We start from the raw sequence: 19,879 nt of genomic DNA on the forward strand, positions 1-19,879 counted from the left end.
AGGAGTTCGAGATCAGCTTGGCCAACATGGCGAAACCCCATCTCTACTAAAAATACAAAAATGAGCCAGGGGCGGTGGCACATGCCTGTAGTCCCAGATACTTGGGAGGCTGAGGCAGGAGAATCACTTGAATTCGGAAGGCAGAGGTTGCAGTGACCAGAGATTGCACCACTGCACTCCAGCCTGGGTAACAGACCGAGACTCCATCTCAAAAAATAATAATAGGCTGGGCGTGGTGGCTCATGCCTATAATCCCAGAACTTTGGGAGGCCGAGGCAGGCGGATCACCTGAGGTCAGGAGTTTGGGACCAGCCTGGCCAACATGGCGAAACCCCGTCTATACTAAAAATACAAAAATCAGCCGGGTGTGATGGCAAGCGCCTATAATCCCAGCTACTTGGGAGGCTTGAGGCGAGTGAATTGCTTGAACCTGGAAGGTGGTGGTTGCAGTGAGCCGAGATCGCGCCACTGCACTCCAGCCTGGGTGACAGAGCGAGACTCCGTCTCAAAAAAAAAAAAAAAAAAAAGTAATAAAAAGATCAGTAGTGTGAGTCCTCCAATTTTATTCTCCTTTTTCAAAATTGCTTTTGATGTTTTAGTTTGCCTTTCCATGTAAATTTTAGAATCACTTTGCCCTTATCTTCAAAAAATTATGCTGGGATTTCGATTGGAATACCACTAAATTTATAGATCAATTTGTGAAGAATTGACATCTTAACAAATTTGAGTGTTTCAATTCATAACTATGGTATATTTCTTCTTTTATTTAAGTTTTCTATGATTTCTTTCATTAACATTTTGTGATTATCACCCTGTATATCCTGTACGTGTTTTGCTAGATTTACACATAACTATTACTTCCTCCTTTTGTTTTAGCTATTCTAACTGGGATTTAAAAAAATTTGAGTGCTAATTGTTCATTACTAATTTATAGAAATATAATAGATTTTTGTATGCTGAGCTTGAATCCTATGGTAATACTAAATTTACTTATAGTTCTAAGAGTTTTTTAAAAATAGATTTCTTGGGATTTTCTACATAGACAGTTACGTTATCTGTGAATACGCATGGTTTTATTTCTTCTTTTCTTTTCTTTCTTTCCTTTTTTTTTCTTTTTTTTTTTGAGACAGGGTCTTGCTCTGTCGTCCAGGCTGGAGTGCAGCGGTATGATCACAGCTCACTGCAACCTTAACTGCTGGGCTCCATCAATCCTTCTGCCTCAGCCTCCTGAGTAGCTGGGACCACAGTTGTGTGCCCCCATGCCTGGCGAATTTTTAATTTTTTTGTAGAGACAGGGTCTCCCTTTGTTGCCTAGGCTGGTTTCAAACTCCTGGCCTCAAGTGATCCTCCCACCTCGGCCTTCCAAAGTGCCAGAATTACAAGCATGAGCCACCATGTGACCTATTTCTTTTTTTCTGACTTGGATGTCTTTTAATATTACATCTTGCTCTATTGTACCTTCTAGGACTTCCAGTATAATGTTCAATAGGAGTGGCCATGTTCCTAATCTTAGGGGGAGAGTATTCTCTTTTTCACCACTAAGCATGATACTCTTTATCAGGTTAATGAAGCTCCCTTTGTTTCCTAGTGTGCTAAATGTTTTGTTAATCATAAATGAATACTGAAGCTTATCAAGTGTTTTTTTTTGCTTCGATTATATGATCATGTGGTGTTTCTAGGCCTTAAATATGGTGATTACATTAATTGTTACGTATTAAATAGCCTTGCATTACTGAGATAAACCCCATTTGATTGTGATGTATTTTTAAAAATATAGAGCAGGATTTTATTAGCTAATGTTTTGCTGAGGATTTTTACAGCTACATTCACAAGGGTAGTTTTGTACTGTCTTTGTCTGGTTTTGGCATCAGGTTAATGATGGCCTCATAAAATGAGTTGGGAAGTATTCCCACCTCTTTTATTTTCTGGAAAAGATTGTTTAGAATTGGTTTTGTTTCATCTTTAAATGTTGGGTAGAGTTTGCCAGTAAAATCATCTGAAACTGGAGGAGTTTTTGTTTGTTTGTTTGTTTGGCTTTTTTTGTGGCGAAGGGAAGATTTCTAACTATGAATTCAATTTCAAAAAAAAAAAATGTAAGATTACTCAGGTTACTTTTTTCTTCTTGGGTGAAGTTTGACAGTTTGCTGCTTTTAAGAAATTGGTCCATTATGTCTATGTTTTTAAATTCCTGTGCAAATAATTGTCATAGTATTTTTATTAGAATTTTAGTATCTGTAAAGTCTGTAGTGATAACACCTTTTATTTCTGATATTGGTAATTTGTGTCTTTTCTCTGCTTTTGTTTGTCAGTGTGGCCAGTGGTTTATAAAGTTTATTGATCTTCTCAAAGAATCAAAGAACCAGCTTTTGTTTTATTGATTTTTTCTGTTTTCTGTTTTCAATTTCATTAATTATTTCATTTATTAGGTATTTCTTCTGTTTGCTTTGGGATTATTTGCTCTTATTTTTGTCGTTTGTTATGTTGGAGGCTAAATTGCTGATTTGAGACCTCTTTTTCTAATAAACATTTAATACTATAAATTTCCATCCAAGCATTGCTATTGCTCTATCCAACACATGTTGATGTGTTGTATTTTATTTTTATACAATTCAAAATATTTAGAAATTTCCCTTGGGACACAGTTATAATAACTTTTAATGTTTTCATCTGATAATTCTTACATCTGTGTCATTTCAGAGTTGGTTTTGATTGATTTTTCTCAATTTAGGTCCTATTTTCTTGCTTCTTTTCATGCCTGGTAATTTTTGATAGGATGCCAGACACTGTGAATTTTACCTTGTTGGGTTCCGAATATTTTTCTATTTCTGTAAACATTCTCATGCTTTGTTCTGGGACAAGGTTAAGTTCCTTGGGAGCAGTTTGTTTTTAGTGGGTCTTTTTTTTTTTTTTTTTTGGAGACAGAGTCTTGCTGTGTCACCCAGGCTGGAGGGCAGTGGTGCGATCTTGGCTGACTGCAACCTCCGCCTCCTGGATTCAAGCGATTCTTGTGCCCCAGCCTCCCAAGTAGCTGGGACTACAGGTGCATGCCACCATGCCTGGCTACTTTTTGTATTTTTAGTAGAGATGGGGTTTCACCGTGTTAGCCAGGATGGTCTCAATCTCCTGACCTTGTGATCTGCCTGCCTCAGCCTCCCAAAGTGCTGGGATTACAGGCATGAGCCACTGCACCCAGCTGTGGGTCTTAGTTTTAAGCTTTGTTGAGTGGGACCAGGTCAGCATTTGATCTAGGGCTATTTATTTCCCACCTTTTGAAGCAAGACCCTTCTGAATACTCTACCTGATGCCTTGTGAATTATCAGGTTTTCCACGCTGGCTATAGGGATCATCTGCTATTTCTGGCCATCTGTAAGCTCTCTAGGAATTGTTCTTTCTAATCTTTTTCGGTGTGTTTTTTTCCCCAGACTTTGGACAGTTTCCTTACATGCATGAATGATCAGGTCTCAGCTGAATAATCAAGGGACTCACTGGAAGTCTCTGGAGCACCCTCCCCAGGTAGCTCTCTCCTCTCAGACTCTGCCCTGTGAGTTTCAGCCACCTTGGCCTTTCTGGACTCCCACCTCCGTGTCCTCCACTCAGGGCATCTTCCAGGCTTTGTCTCAGTCCCTTCTTCCTACATTAGTAGCCTAGAATATCTCTCCAGATGGAGAGGATTTCATCCAGATTGGGAATATTTCATCCAGCTAGGATGATCATAAGATTCATTTTGATTGTTTGGGTGATGATAAAATGTAGGTTATTGCCAAGTAGGTGTTTGCTGAAGTGTTTGGAAGGGAAGGTCAATTGAGTACAGGAGAACAGGGATACACCAGATTAGCTCATTAACAAGGATTTTGCAGCCTCACAGCATGATGGCAGAACATGTGTGGATAAAAACTGTGAGTCAGAGTCAAAGAACTTTAGTAAAATAGGAAGAGTGAGTCACCATCATTGTCATCACCATCACTACCACCATCACCATCACCATCACCCCTATTTTATGCCACCCTTACTCTGAGGTAGAGATAGGAGCTTCAGGTTCATTATTACATTTAATCCTGGTGGTGGCCATGAAGAAGCCCTTCCCAGATTTCCTACTGAAAGAAGCATATAGTGACCAGTGGTCTCATTCGCTGCACGCTGAATTCACCACTATGTTTGCACCAATGCCATGCTTCCCACAGCCTTCTCCAGACCAATGTCTAAGTGTCCAGGAATACTAACGTGGGCCCATTACCATGAGACACAAGTGACTTGGCTCCAGGATGCTTCATTGACCTTGCTGAAACTTTGATGGAATTGTACCATAACCTAAGACTTTCCCAACTCAAAATCCTTTCTCCTTCATTGTGGTCAGACCAGCTTTGTGGTCTGACACTCTTTTAGCCTCCTTCAGCTCCATTCTCCCTCACAGACACTTTCTCCAATATGTCTCTTGCGCATGTAATCCCTTCTTGGTGTCTACTTCTCAGAAAACTTGAGCTAGCATAATCCTCAAATAACTCTGTGAGGCATGTATCCAATCCACAGATGTGGATCAAGGAGGTTGGAGATTGGAGAGGGGAAGTAACCTGCCGGAGGTCACACAAGTCATAAGGTGGCTGAACCAGCATTAGATCCCAGGACTGTGTGACTTTATAGCTTATCATAAACATGCTGTCCTGTTACTCTCTGGATGCAAAGATGGTGGCCTCATTGTGGGTAGGAACTGCAAATAAAAATGAATTATTGAAAGAGGGCTTGGGGAGAGGTGGAAGGGTGTTTGGAGAACTGTCATTCTGCCTTCTTGCCATTAAAGATGTTGATTTGAGAAGGGAGTAGCCTTTACTTACAAGATAAGCCATTTCTGTAGGTTGAGATCAGAAGAACATTTGGAAGAGAAGAAAAGGGTGTGGCTATAGAGGTGATTCTGCTTCCTTTAACTCTTAGAATTATCACGGCAGAGTTATAGGCTTTGACTTAATAGAAAAGGCATTTTTTAATTCAGACAATTCCGAGAGACAAGAATTCGGTTCCATCCCAGTGCACTATGAGCTGTCAACATACAAGGCCAGGAACAGCCCAGCTGAAAAGGGGCTTACGAAGGCCAAGGCAGAGTGAAGCCACAGAGAGGGGTGGTGGGAAAAGGTCTCTTAGCAAACTCCCAAAGACGCTTAGAGAGAAAGGGAGAGAGAGCAAATACTGAGGAAATTCCAGCTGTTGGTGACTAGACATAACATCTGGGCAATTACTGACTTTTACTTTTCATCACAGTGTTTTGGTGCCTTGTAGACACAGCTAAGATGTCATGAATGTAAATAATTTAGTACAGTTGTTGTCATTTCTTGCTGAGTTGCCTTAAGCTTGACATTAGCAAAATCCATCTTACTTAAATAAAGTTTTCAATAATTATTTGCTTTTGTGTTGCAGAGACGGATTGTTTTGCTTTAAGATGATTTGATAAAAAATAGCTTATTTCACATGAAAAACTGATGTATTATTTGTTATTTTATCTCCACATGTCGTGATATCTTTCAGGCAGAGAGAAATATGACCCCTAGAATTAGTTTTCTACTCCTTCAATAAAAGCTACACCAGTTCATCCATCAGTGATAGAGGTGGTTTAGGAAGAAGTTACATTTGTTTTACTAAAGAAGTCCAAATGTTTTATTTAAAGCTCTAACTTCCTGGAAAATTTGACGTGGGTGGTTTGTGTGTATGTGTGTGTTGCTGTTGTTGTTGTTAGTAAGCAGGAAGCTCTTGAAATTATACACTGCAAGCATGTAAATCCAGGTTTTCTTGTAGTTTCTTTTTGGGTGGTTTTTTTTTTTTTTTTTTTTTAATTTTCTTTTTCCCTTCATTACAGAGTCCTATATTAATTGCCCAGCTCTTTTTTGAGGATTTTCTGAAGTGGTACCCCACAGACATAATGCTATGATAATGGAATTTCAGTTTTTTTGGTTGACTGCAAAGAGGTTTTATTTGGGTAGGAATGCAGGAGATTGGCCTTTTTTTAAAAAAAACAAAAAAACATAGAGTATAGCTTGCCTTTTTTTTCTTAAAGAAATTATTTGTGGGAAAATAGTTTGGAGTATCTTATTAATGATTTTCCTCTTGGATTTTTGTTTATTTTCCACCCCCATCTCTCAGATCTCTGTAACTAAAAACAAGCTTCAGTTCCTCATCTTGGTTACAGTGGTTTAAATGTTTGTTGGTATGTGACTTTGTTTAGTAAAGTTTGTGTGATTCCTTTTCTTTCCTTCTTTTTTTTCTTGCAGTGATCTCAGTTTGCTAAACATTGCATAATTTTTAAAAAATGTAGTAGATTATTTTTTGGCCTCCCTAAAGTTCGTAGTCATTGCTGTTTTCCACTTCAGTCACTCAGATTATTTTATGAAATCAGTCCAACCCCCAAAGTTGTTTGTTCTTGGCTTTGACTCTGGGTGGAGGTGTGCTGTGATTTTCACAAACTTTGATGTTTTCTGTCTTATGTAGGCGAGGACCTGAGAGTTTTCAGCAGTTTTCCTGCAACCAGGGAAAACTGTGTATTGAATAAAACCCTTGTAATAGACTACTCAGCCCTAGATTTTCTTTGATGAGCACATATCTGCAAGTGGCTCTTGGCCAAGAATTGAGGCTGTACATGGGGGAAGAAATAGGAACATAGGTGGTTGGCTCTTGGAAAGATCTTTAAATAAAGATCATCTGGTCCATGGATGGCAAATATGTGGCACAAATACTACTACTTTCCCCACCCACGCCCACTGCAAACATCAATAATCGATCATGGCTTTCTTTCTGTTGAGCCATCCAGACCACACAATCTTTCTTGACATGATATCCGAGGCTTCTGCTAAAATGCCAATGGAGTTGGCATGTGAGGTTGAATCTCTACCACTGTGGATTATAATATATCTCCATAAATAACTACAGACATGGGGAAGCTCAGAGCGAGGCAGAAGACTGCTAGAGTTGGGAACGTGGGCTCAACAATGGAATGATGTGAGCTCCAACTAGAGCTCAACCACTTGTTAGCTGTGTGGTTTGGAGCAAAGTTAATCTTCATGGGCCTGTTTTCTCACCAATAAAGTGTGGATGATGATAGAGACTACATCATAGGACTGTCGGGAAACAGAAACCAAAATCACCTATGGGAAGCACTCAGCACAGTGCTTGACATCGGTGCTCAGGAAACATGAGCTGCCATGAACTTAGGGAAAGTGACTTGTTTGCGATCACAAAACCAGTTAGGATTAGACAAGTTCCTCAACTTCAGTACTGCTGATATTTCAAATGGTCAGATAATTCTGTGCTGTGGGGGTTGTGTGTGCATTATAGGATGTTTAGCAGCACCCTGGCCTCTACCCACCAGATGCCAGTATAATGCTCCCTCCTCTTCCCAGTTATGACAGATGTCTCCAGACATTACCAAATGCCCCTTGAGGGACAAAATGGATACGTTTTTTTTTCATGTTAACATATTTGTGCCTGAACCCACTGTCAGAGATGCTCATTCCATTGGTTTCATGATGAATTCTAGGGAATATATATATAACTGTTATCAGTGGCTTTAATGTCACTCTCTTCATAGTCATGCTATAACTTTTTCTACTTAACTCATCAACAGTTCTGAGTAACAGATTAACAACACCAAGTTTTAATTATGCTCTTGTAATAGAATTTAAAGTAATGTCAAAGAGAATGCTCACACACAATATAATTTCCAGTGAAAACAGCTGCCTTCCGGCTTATGTAATAATAACATTGATATAATTAATTTGGGTACTGACTGTGTTGGACACTGGGGCTATAAGCTTTATGTTCTTCATGCCATTCAATTGTTACAACAATGCACAAGGCATGCATCATTATTCTCATTTTATAGGGACAGAGAGTGCCTTGCCCAAGGTCCCACAGCTAGTAAGTTGCTGAACAGACCATGCATCCCAAGTCTGTTATCTACAGTGTGTGTGCGCGTGCACACACGCACAAACACACAGACACACGCTACAGAAAGGTCTGGAAGGATATACACCCAGATGTTTACCTTGATTATATATAGATGATGAGAGTATAGGTGTTTGCTACTTATTACTTAAGCTTATTATTTTTAAAATTTTCTTCTTTGAGCATTCATTATTTATAAAAAGTATTAAAAACAAAATTATAATTTGCAGTCTTATGACTTTTATAAAACAAGTGATTCATTATGTTTACAACAGTCTACCTCCTATTCATCTGATCTTGCTTATGACTGACTGAGAAGCAACAGAAATTATATTTGAATTTCTCATGTGTGATACCAGAATGGAAACATACAGCTCCTTAATGTTACACATAATGATTCAGTAGTGGGGATTGTGTGCATTTGTAAGTTACTTTTTCCATAAAAGGTTATTCTGTAAGCAATCATACGGAATTTTAAAATAAATATATTACATGTTATAGATTCCAAAGAATATTGTCTTTCAAGATTTCCTACCTTGGGGAATTATATGTTTGTTTCAATGCTAGCAGTGAAACATCTTCTTTTGAATTTCACTCTTGATTATTGCCTTTAAAGCTACTTTCTGAACCAGACAAGAAAACCAGGCTTCATTATTTTAGAAAAACACTAGGAATTACCCACTTGGTTGCCCTCTAAGACTAAGACATGCTCTGAATTTCTGTTTGGTCATTTTCAAAAATCAAACAGAACCACATGGATAAAATTTGCCATAAGAGGCAGTGTTTTAACCACCGTCTTAATTTTCTCATGGAAATTCCAAAAAGGGAGATCCAACTGTGGTTTAATGAATGGAATCATTGTTGGAATAAGTGCAGCGACCCTCAAGGTGACTGCTTTCAAATGTACTACACACATGTGGAAGCATAAATTCAGGATGTGTGTGTGTGTGTGTTCGTTTGCATTATTTTATAGTTATGCATTATGTGTTTCAATTCTGAATATGATATTTGCCTGGCTTTATTCCCTATGCATATGTTTCCAATTTTAAATACTCTGAAAGATCTTCTGTGTATCTGTCTGCTCACATAACTAAAAGGTCTTGGTGATTCTGGAGTCCAGCTGAACCTTTATGTCTAAAAGAACATGTGTAAGTATATATTGAACCAAGAGACACAGAGTTCACCAAAGGCCCAAGCCTCTCTTCAGGTTTTGCCCTTTGTCCGCACTGGCAGACTTCCAGGTGAGTGGGGACCCTGAGAGTGGCTTCAGACACTCCCCGTCGCCCCCGCCCCCCACCCCGCCAGACATTCCAACTGGAGCCTTGCAGGGATGCCAGTATCATAATCTTCAGCCTGTTTCCACGGAACTCCTCCCACATCTCTTGGTGGCTTCTATAAACCCCTGGACAACATGCCCACATGCTTGTCATTGGAGCCTTCATTTCCACTAGAATCTCTCATTTCTGAATTCAGTGTCATTATCATATCAGGTCAAGGAAAGAAAGGACAAAGGAGACAGGGTCTCCTGGATGGCAGAGCGATCTTGTTACTCCATCATTCGCTTGTTCATTCATTTGCTTAAATATTTAAGTGCCTGCTGTCTGCCACTGAGGAATATGAAATGAACAAAATAGGTCTCTGGCCTCATGGAGCTTACTTCTAGGGCAGACAGACAATAAATGCATAAATCAAGAAACAAGCTGGGATTTTAGATATTAATTTTGAAGAAGGAGGAGAGGAAAATCTAGCCCTGTAAAGAACTTGAGGAAGACTATGCCAGCAAGGTGAAGGCTTCAATACCCTGGCAAAGGACACAATAGATAGAATAATTATATCACACATACACAAAATAGGCATACAATAATATTATCCTCAATGAGGCAATCCTGACATAGGTGAATTTGAGAGAGAGGAATTTGTAAGGACACTAGACAAGATGGAATTCTTAACTATATTTTCTTTCATTGTAAACCAGGAAAGCCAATTTTAGCATTGCTACATAACTGAAGCACTACTGTAATTTTTTTTTTTTAACATATTATTCAGGACTCAGCATGAGATGAAACTGTGAGAAAAGCTAAGGTCTTCCTCTTTAAGATTCTCCTTGCCCTAGAAAAATCTGGCTTTATTGGATTCCAGGGCACAGCATTTCTGAGAGCGTGTGTGTGTTTGCTCTGCTCACATTATTTCTTTTCCCCAGAAGGAGACCAAACTGTTTAAAGGGAAGATAGAAACAAACAAACAACTGGGTAATACGCTTCCAAACATTCAGACACATGTGACCTTTCAGCCAGCGCAAAGATCCACGAGGCAAACAGCAGGCCAGCCGTGCTTGATTCTTTTGGAGCACAGATGCTGCCGCTTCCTTGGGGATGACCATATAAATTATACAGACCATTATCATCTCTTCTCCAGAATTCTCACTTTTGAATTCTGACCTAAAAAATACACAATTTGTTCCTCTCGAGCATAAGATTTCATGCTGCCCCAGCACCTGCTGGAACGACCAGAGAAGACTGGATTGGCCCCTTCTACCTTCTGCTGTTCTGCATCCAGAAGAGGCTGTTTTCTGTTGCCTGGAGTAAAGGCTGGTTTTGTTGTGCCAATTGGAGCCTTGTAGGGATGCCAGTATCATAATCTTCATTCCTTCATTTCTCTCTGGGCCTAGAACTCTTTCCAATGGAATGTCACAGATAACTTGCCACTAAGAGATGTGCCCCCTCTCTCTTGCTCTCTGTTTTTTTCTCTCTCTCCCTCCTCCCCTCCAAAAATCTTGGCATCGTTTTGTTTTCTGAATCTTTCTAGGACCTATGCCTTTCTTCTAGCTGCGCTGGGGACACAGATCATAGTGGCCTGATTTTTCCACTGTTGATAAATTAACCTTCAAACTTCTTTGTAGTTAAGTTCTGAACTACCATCTTACCATTTGTATTCATTTATTTTTCAATTTTCTCTACTGCTTCAAAATCCACAGAAGTTTCTGTTGGTATTTTCTTATGGTTTAAGTGACAGCTCTAACAAAATACATCCTCTCTGCTGACCTAGTCAGTTTATATTGGTGGTTATCACTTCTAGTTTCTTCCTTAAAAAAATGCTCCATTGAGGCCGGGTGCGGTGGCTTACGCCTGTAATCCCAGCACTTTGGGAGGCCAAGGCGGGCAGATCACGAGGTCAGGAGATCGAGACCATCCTGGCTAACATGGTGAAACCCCGTCTCTACTAAAAATACAAAAAAATTAGCTGGGCATGGTGGTGGGCGCCTGTAGTCCCAGCTACTGGGGAGGCTGAGGCAGGAGAATGGCGTGAATCTGGGAGCTTGCAGTGAGCAGAGATTGTGCCACTGCATTCCAGCCTGGGCGGCAAAGCGAGACTCTGTCTCAGGAAAAAAAAAAAAAAAAAAATGCTCCATTGAAAAATTACCAAGAAATTCACTAGAATGTAAGCTTTATGAGGGCAAGGATTTTATCTTTTGTTTTGTTTTCTCTTTTGTCCTTAATATCTAGAACGGTGCCTGCTACACAGAACGGTGCCTGCTACACAGTAGCATGTGATGAATATTGGTTGAATGAATGAGTGGATGAAATTGACATCAGACTTGCTTGTGTGAGGGGCCTTGGCTGATGCCCACTCCTTCTTCTCATAAGAAGATTCTGCCAAAGTCAAACTGAATTATTGAATCATGTTAGCTGCAAACCCATCAAAATTCCAACCTTAGCAAAAGTCTTGGAAACAAACACATTTCCCCCCCAATTTGTCTATCAATCTACTATCCATTCAGACATTTCCGTAATTTGTCACTAAAACAGCAACAATAAGCTACACAATGTAAGTTGTTCAGGAACCCTACCCAGAATTGACGACTGGGTATTGAGAAGGTGAAGTTAGTGAGAGGAACAAAGCCCTTCACATGATACACCAGCTGGTCAGTTTTACGGCCTTCAGTACCTGAGATTCAAATGCCCTGGACGTCCCAGAAGAAGGGGAATTTTAATTAGAGCATCCAGATGAAGTTCTTACCTAATTTAAATTCCATGCATCATCCTGAGATGCAATATCCTAAAGTTATGATTCTATTTGTCACCACTTCCTTTATTGCGTTTTGTTTTTAGGCTGAGAGCTATGGGGCTGACAACATATCTGATATTGTTTATGGAGTCGTGGATTCTATTAAGTCTGCTTAATCATGATGGAACAGGTTCAGCTTTGCCAGAACTGAAAAATGGGTTGGTAGTCACTGAGCACCCTGTAGAGCCCACCTTGAGGTTCTCTTCAAGTTACAGTCTCATCTTAAGCACTGTTTTGAAAAGAAAATCATTTGGTTATGTATAGAGCCAGTTCTCAGTTATGGATAGAAATGAGAAGGATTTCTGCTCTTCCTTATGGGGAAGTTATCAGATCAATGATAATCCAGTGGCAGAAAAAGGAATTTTAATGGTCCAAAGAAAGGCTACGGCCTGCCTGCCTTTGGGGCATCTAGAGCCGTGGTTCTTGCCTGAGGTAATTTTGACCTCCTAGGGCGCATTTGGCAAGGTCTGGAGACTTTCTGGTTGTTTCTCCCACAAAGGGGGATAGGTGCCATACTTACAATGCTTAACACCCTACAAGGCACAGGATAGCCCCTCAAAATAAAGACTTGTCCAGGCCAACAAGTCAATCATGCTGAGGTTGAGAGACTGATCTGGAGAAACCCCACTCAGCTTCATGCAGATGTCCCTGCCTGGGAAGGTGAGTCTTCTTTTGCTGTTTCCAGTTCTTTTAACAAAATATCTCCATGTTATTCTTGCATCAAGAATTGTGGAATGGGAAGCAGATCTGATTTCAGAAGTGGGCAGGGCAGGCAGCCTAGGTGGAATGATTTGAAAGGCATAGAGACAATCCAGACGTAAAAACATTCCTCTACTTCTGAGGCTCCAAGGCCTAGAATGCTTTCTGTTGAAATCTAGAGAAGACCTGAACTGGCTTCCTTGGTTTTGAATCAAGCTCTGCTACTTCCAAATGCATTAAGATTTGCTGAGCATTCACTGTGCACTCAGCCCTGGGCTAAGTGCAGTGCAGGCATTCTCTCACTCCATCTTCTCAGCATCCCTGTGAGATATGTCCAGTTATTGGAGGCTTGGAAATGTTCAGAAACTTGCCCAGGGTGGCACGTTGGTTAAGCATGGTGCTGGTGCAGAGATTTTCTACCAGGTATGTCTGAGGCCCAAGACACTGCCAGTAACCAAGACCTTACCGTGTCTAGCTCTGAGGTACTTCAACCAACCTTTCTGTGACTCTTTCCACCTGTGGAAAATGAGGACTCTCTTTCCACCTATGGAAACCTGAGGAAAAATTCCACCATGACTTCTAGAATCTGTGACAATGCTTAGATGTCTTTGTTTCTTCTACGTCTTGCCCTTTTTAAGGCTTCCCTTTTAAAATGGAGACAGTCTCAGAGTAGGTGGCAATTGGAAATCTTCATAGAAGGATTCCAAACCTCAACGTATAGCATAACCAACTATATGGTGAGCTTCTACAAATGCCAACTTCCAGGCCCCTCACCAACGCTGATTTAGCAGGTTTGAAATGGGCTCCTGGATCCCTGATTTGTAGAAATTAATCAATTCTTTTTTTCTGGAGCCCTGATACTAATGACCCCCTCCATCCAGATGATGCTGAGTCCCGTATCTGAGGGCCACAATGAAGAAGGCCATTCTAGCCCCTTCTGGGGAATTCATCTAATTGGTTTCTCAAGGAAAGGATACTGGTCACTGTGGAAGGACAATGTTTGGGGTAACTTAGAGCTCCAAGACCCCTCACACAGGCCAAGCTGACTGTGCACTGCTATCCTCAGACTCACCAGATCAAGGGTTCCCAAACTTCACTGCACATTAGAATCACCCGGGAAGCTTTTAAAAGTCCTGATGCCCAGATCATACTCTGGGTCAATTAAATCACAGTGTCTGGACCTAGGAGTTGACCTTTGTAAAGATCTCCAGCTGATTCCAATGCACAGCCGTTTGTGAACCAGTCCTGTGCATTGTAGATTCCATATCATTGCTGCTGCTACACTTTCTCTTGTAGGGCTCTTCGGCTATCCCAGCCTCAAGTGCCAAAATCTTAGCTCTCTAGGAACACCCAGCTGCAACTAACTCTTTGCTGTATTATCTTGACACGCCCCCTCTCCAATGTGGTTCCTTACCCCTCTGCTTCCTCTAAGCAGAATACCTCTGCTTCCTCTAAGGTATTCATCTTATGACCTTGTTTGTATTTACTACATATCTTCAGCCAGTTAGACTGCAAGTTCCTTGAAAGTATGGACTCTAATATATGTGGCTCTGGACTGATTTGAGCAGAAGGAGTATGCAAGGGTGGACACAGGAGAGATGAGACAAAGACCAACTTAACTCTTTTCCTTGGCTTTCTTCAGGACAGATCAGATGGAGGGTAATAATAATGGTTGCTGGAGGTCACCTAGGCATGAATTTCTTGAGTAAAATATCCCAGTAAAATTTTTAGTTTTTTAAATTAAAAAACTGTATTTTATTTTTATTTATTTATTTTTTTTTTTGAGACAGAGTCTGGCTCTGTCACCCAGGCTGGAGTGCAGTGGCCGGGTCTCAGCTCACTGCAAGCTCCGCCTCCCGGGTTCCCACCATTCTCTTGCCTCAGCCTCCCGAGTAGCTGGGACTACAGGCGCCTGCCACCTCGCCCGGCTAGTTTTTTGTATTTTTTTTAGTAGAGACGGGGTTTCACCGTGTTAGCCAGGATGGTCTCGATCTCCTGACCTCGTCATCCACCTGTCTCGGCCTCCCAAAGTGCTGGGATTACAGGCTTGAGCCACCGCGCCCGGCCTTTATTTTTATTTTTAAGACAAGGTCTTGCTCTGTCACTCAGGCTAGAGAGCAGTAGTGCGATCATGGCTCACAGCAGCTTCGACCTCCCAGGCTCCAGCCATCCTCCTGCCTCAGCCTTCCTAGTAGCTGAGACTATAGGTGTGCACCACCACTGTCAGCCAATTTTTAATTTTTTGGTAGAGATGAAGTCTCACTATGTTGCCGGGGCTGGTCTCAAACTCCTGGGCTCAAGGGATCCTCCCACCTCAGCATCCCCAAGTGCTGGGATAAAGGTGTGAACCACTGCACCCAGCCTTGAACTCACTCTTCTGGGGGAGAAATAAAGAATCTTTCTAAATAACAGCACCTTCTAAATAGTGATATTTTGAACTTTTGGTATTGTGAAAATGTGCGTCTTTGCTGTCATGACTCAGAATGTAGGCCAGCCTTCCTCCCCAGGATGTTTAGGGGGCTTAGGGGGACTTACTCATGCTTGGGAAGGAATTTAAGAGGAAGTCAGAGTACCCTCTAAGTTTCTTTTCATCTCTTTTGATTGTTTTCAGTCTGCTCACTTGAGAAACAAATCCTATCATCTTAAACTGACACGGGACTTAGTTTCTGCAAAGAGAGGAGTGACAAATTTACAAATGCACAGTGGCCTTGACAGATGCTACAGCTCTGTTTTGATTTGCCCATCTAGAATTTTAAAACTGAGAAAGATTCTGATTTCTTGCCTCCTTGAAAACTCAAAAGCTCTTTCCGCCCTGTGCTTGCTTTCCTGGTAACAGCAAATAGCACCTGCCACTTTAGCTGAGGCCTGTGTGCTCAAAGTTGCTGCAGCCCCTATGCTTATGCCTCCTTACTTCCAAAATTTCAGTTGCCTGATTGAGTTCTATAGGCTGTGGCAGCAGCAGCACCTGTTAAAAACTGTTAAAACGCAGATTGCTGAGCCCTACCTATCTTCCGGAAGGAAGAGGTGTCATTTGTTTACGTATGTAGATATATACACATATATGTGTGGGTACATATATACATGTTAGTATGGATTCATATAGATTTATTTCCTTCTGTGGATTATAATCCAGTACTGTTGTTACTTCTTTTCTTGCTCAGGATGTCTCAACTTTGGGCATTTGGGAGCTCTCTGGGGTTGGCTCCTGTGGACTTTCAGTAAGCCTCTACATAAATGCCTGCCCCCTGCCCCCCTACCCCAGACACAGCCTGTTGTTTTAGGTTTTTATAGCACTTTTTGCCACCACAAGATACTCCATGCTTATTTTGTATTTTCCTTACCCCACCCCTGAAATTAACTAGCTCTTCAAGGATCCCTGATTTATTTTATTGGAGAAAGGTATTTAGAAACCAAGATCTGTATGCTAGGTGTGCTCATTGCTATTGGATCATCATTGCTTCTAGTCTTTCTGAGTGGACAGAGCTAGGGAATATATGTGTGTATACTTATGTATACTAATTTACACTTATGTACACATATAGATTTATGTCTGTATCTATTTATCATATGTGTGTGTTTGTGTGTGTGTGTATGTGTAAAAACTGACCACATGAATACCTTCAACTCCAGTCCAAGGCCAAAGGAGTCATACTAGCCTTGGGAAAATCAAATTTCTAATCTTTGCATAGTTTTAAAATTCTACACATAGCTCAAGGACATCTTGGGGAAATAAGAAAGCTTCTTTTGATAGCTATTTTATAGCTATTACTTAAAAAAACTCAACAAATCCCAAGCTTATGGCTGAGATGTCTCATCAACATACCACCATGCTTAGTATCCTTCAGTCCCTCCTGAAATCTTTCATAGTTTGGAACACACAGCCTTACTGTTCCCGAAGGTAGGTAGACCTGCCTCATTTCCCTTCTCATACAAACACAGTTTGTCTCCAGCTCTACTGAACAATGCCTATTGTAACGCTGAGCTGGCCCTTGTGCATTCTAAATGTAGGCCAAGACACTTCGCAGAGATTACAATCAGAACTTTGCTTTACATATGAAATCTTATTTTGAATGCAGGTACACAATTACTCACTCAGAGACTTAATTACACTGCCTTAGGATAGTATTAAAACAATGGTGTTAATTATTTTTGGGGGGGTGTTACAAAAGTAACCTGCTGTGTTGTTAGGTGGGTGAGGGGCCTTTACTACAGTCTTTCTGAGAACTTCACAGATACAAATTAACCTTCAGCTGTGAGGTTTACCTGTGGGTCCTTCATGTTTATTCAGAAAGAAACCATACTTGGGATGGGGTCCCCTTACTCTCGTTATGCTTAATGTAAATCTAGTAATGCTTGATGAACTGTTCAGAGAACTGGAAAGAGAATCCAACCAGGATGGCTCATGGGCTGCTGGAGGTGTGGCCCCTCAGTGGTTTGGAAAACACTCTGGGTTTTAAACAGCAGCACCTATAATTATGGAGGCGTCATCCCTTCCATAAAAAAGAAAACAAAACAAAGAAAGCAAAGCCCTTCTACTAACAAGGTGTAGTCATAGCATGTGTTCAGCCTTCTTAAAACCTGTCTGGCATTTGTTTCTGGCCTGGTGGAGAGTATCTTCCATCTTTCTCTGAGCTCTCATAAAACGATACAAAGGTAAACAATTGGAGGGCAATTAGCAGTCTCTTTGGGGTAGCAGGAGAGAGAAGTCACCCTGCTATTAATGTCAAAGGAATTAATCATGGTTTATATAGGTGATTTAGTGACTTAACTTCGCAAATGGTTGAAACACAAGGAACCAACAAAGTTTATAGAAGATGCCAGTTTGGAGAATCACGTATGGCACTACCTGTGAAGTAGTTTAAGGCTATCAAGATTATTGAGACACAGCCTGTTGTATGAGGCTGCATGTACTATAGATCACCTTTGTCCAACTTGAATGTGTGTGAGACTTGGCTGGGTGATTTTTTTTAAATACAGATTTTGATTCACTAGGTCTGAGGTAGAGCCCGAGATTCTGCATTTTTGACATAACCTGGAGGTGGTGCTCTGCAGGTCAGCACATCTCATTTTGCATAGTAAGGCTGTAGATTGTTCTAGGACCTGTAGCAGATGGGGTTGAGCCACCCATACTCCTTTTACATGTCTGCAAGGTACCAACGTTGCACTGGGAATGCTCAGAGCATTAGATAGAACAGCTTTTTGGATTGAAGATACTTGGCCAAATGCTTTATCGTACATTGTAGTTTATGAGGATTACAGTCCACTGGGACCCGTGTTCATACAGTACAGTCATGCACAACCTCTTTTCACAAGCACCAATTTAGAAAAACATAAAAATATTTGCAGGCCATATTTATTTATGTTTATATGACTGCATACTTAAAAAAAAAAAGCAGCAAGTGCAGTCTTGGTAACTAAGGTCTCACTCTCCAGTTAGAAAAACAGAAAAAGCACTATTGTGTCTAGATTGAACTCTGAGCCTCTTAAGTTTTGTTGTGGGGGAAAACACTTTTTAAGCTGGGGTCATTCCCCGTTCCCTGACTAGCTTTTCCACCCACTCAATTATCAAATGTGGTTTTGTCTCAGAGTGCCTGTTAATATTGTACACTTTAAAATAAGAGGTCCCCTGCTCATTTCCGGTGTGGACATATAGGGACATGAGGACACAGAGGATGGGCTTCTCTTACCACTTACTGTGAAGCACATGATTTTCATTAGCCATTTTTATCTTCTTGGAAGGAAACTGAGTTTAAGCTTTCATTTAGAGAATGGTCTGCCCACGCTTACTAACCTCCCCTCTCTGAATCCACTTTTCTCTTCTCAGCCCTCCCTTCTTTCTTTGCTGTGTTGACCCCCACCTGGATGTCTGCCACATCTATGGAGAGAGGGTGGAGACAGGAGGGTGAGCAGGGGGTCGAACTTGTTCTTGACCCTCTGTGGCCTCGGTTTCTCCCAGATCTGTAAAGGGATCAGTAGGTTAGCTGTTTCTGAGACACTAGACAAACCACTTGGTCTGAGGACTGGTCACTTTTGTGAAGTGGAAAGAGTGAGATGGAAACCCACAAACTCAGGACACCTGGATTCTAATCCTTGTCCAACCATTAACCAAGTTTATTCTGCCTTGGAGGGCAAAGGAAATCCCTCGGCCTTAGCTTCCTCATCTGTAATGCGATATTCTTAGTTATGCCCATGTATTTTAAACTGTAGGAACCTTGGCACTAGGATGGCATTAGATAACACTGAATCACATATTGAGAACTGTTTTCCTTTCCGATCATTTAAAATGCTTCTGGTTCTTTAAAAAAAAAAAAAAAAAAAAAAAACAGAAAAAAAGAAAAAAACAAAAATTCAAAAATTTCCATTGATACTCTTGTCCTTAACCCTTCTCAACGTTTGCCACTCTTCCTCCTTTTTTTAAAATCATTTTTAATTTTTGTTTTGATCCTCAAAGAGAAATCAGTGACTTTGTTTTTACTGTGCTTTTTAATTTATGGTGGGTGATAGTGATTTCCTATTTAAGGCAGTGATAGAAAAAAAATTAAAAGTAGGTTGATTTAAATGAAAATGTTTACTACAATTACCATAACAACTGGCCTCCAATGAGTATAGTATATTAATTATTCTGGAACTGTTATGTTATATAGATATGGCAAAAATCAGGACACAGTAACTATGATTAAAGGAACACTAAATTAAGTGGTTTTAGTCTTTGTTCAACTCCAAATTTACAAGAGCATTCAGGTACGTCATCAGGTGGTAAATGTCCACTCCAGTTTCTGTTCCCAAATGTACATATATTTAGTGACATGGTATTTGGTGAATGAAGCTTATGTTTGGTGTATATAGTCAACAGTAATGTGACAGGGCACGAACATATTCTGATACCTTTGGGAAAATTTTGGCTGCAGTTAACTATAATTTGCTAATTTTGCATTTACATTGGTTTTTTTTCCTCCTGTTACTTAAAATATAACGAAATGGGGACAATCACCTTTGCCTTGGTATAATTAAAAATAAAATTATGTCAGGAACATCTGTTTTCAAAAGGGATTTCTATTTGTTTTATCACCAAAAGGTGGCGTCCTACCCCCATGCCCTTTATTTTAAAACCCTTCTTGCTTTAACAAAAAGAAACTTCCAGTTGATTACTGATAAAGAAATTAAAATCTGCTCCCCACGAATGTAATGTGAC

The sequence above is a fragment of the Piliocolobus tephrosceles genome, chromosome 2, assembly GCF_002776525.5.
Source record: "Piliocolobus tephrosceles isolate RC106 chromosome 2, ASM277652v3, whole genome shotgun sequence".
NCBI classification, from domain to species: Eukaryota; Metazoa; Chordata; class Mammalia; order Primates; family Cercopithecidae; genus Piliocolobus; species Piliocolobus tephrosceles.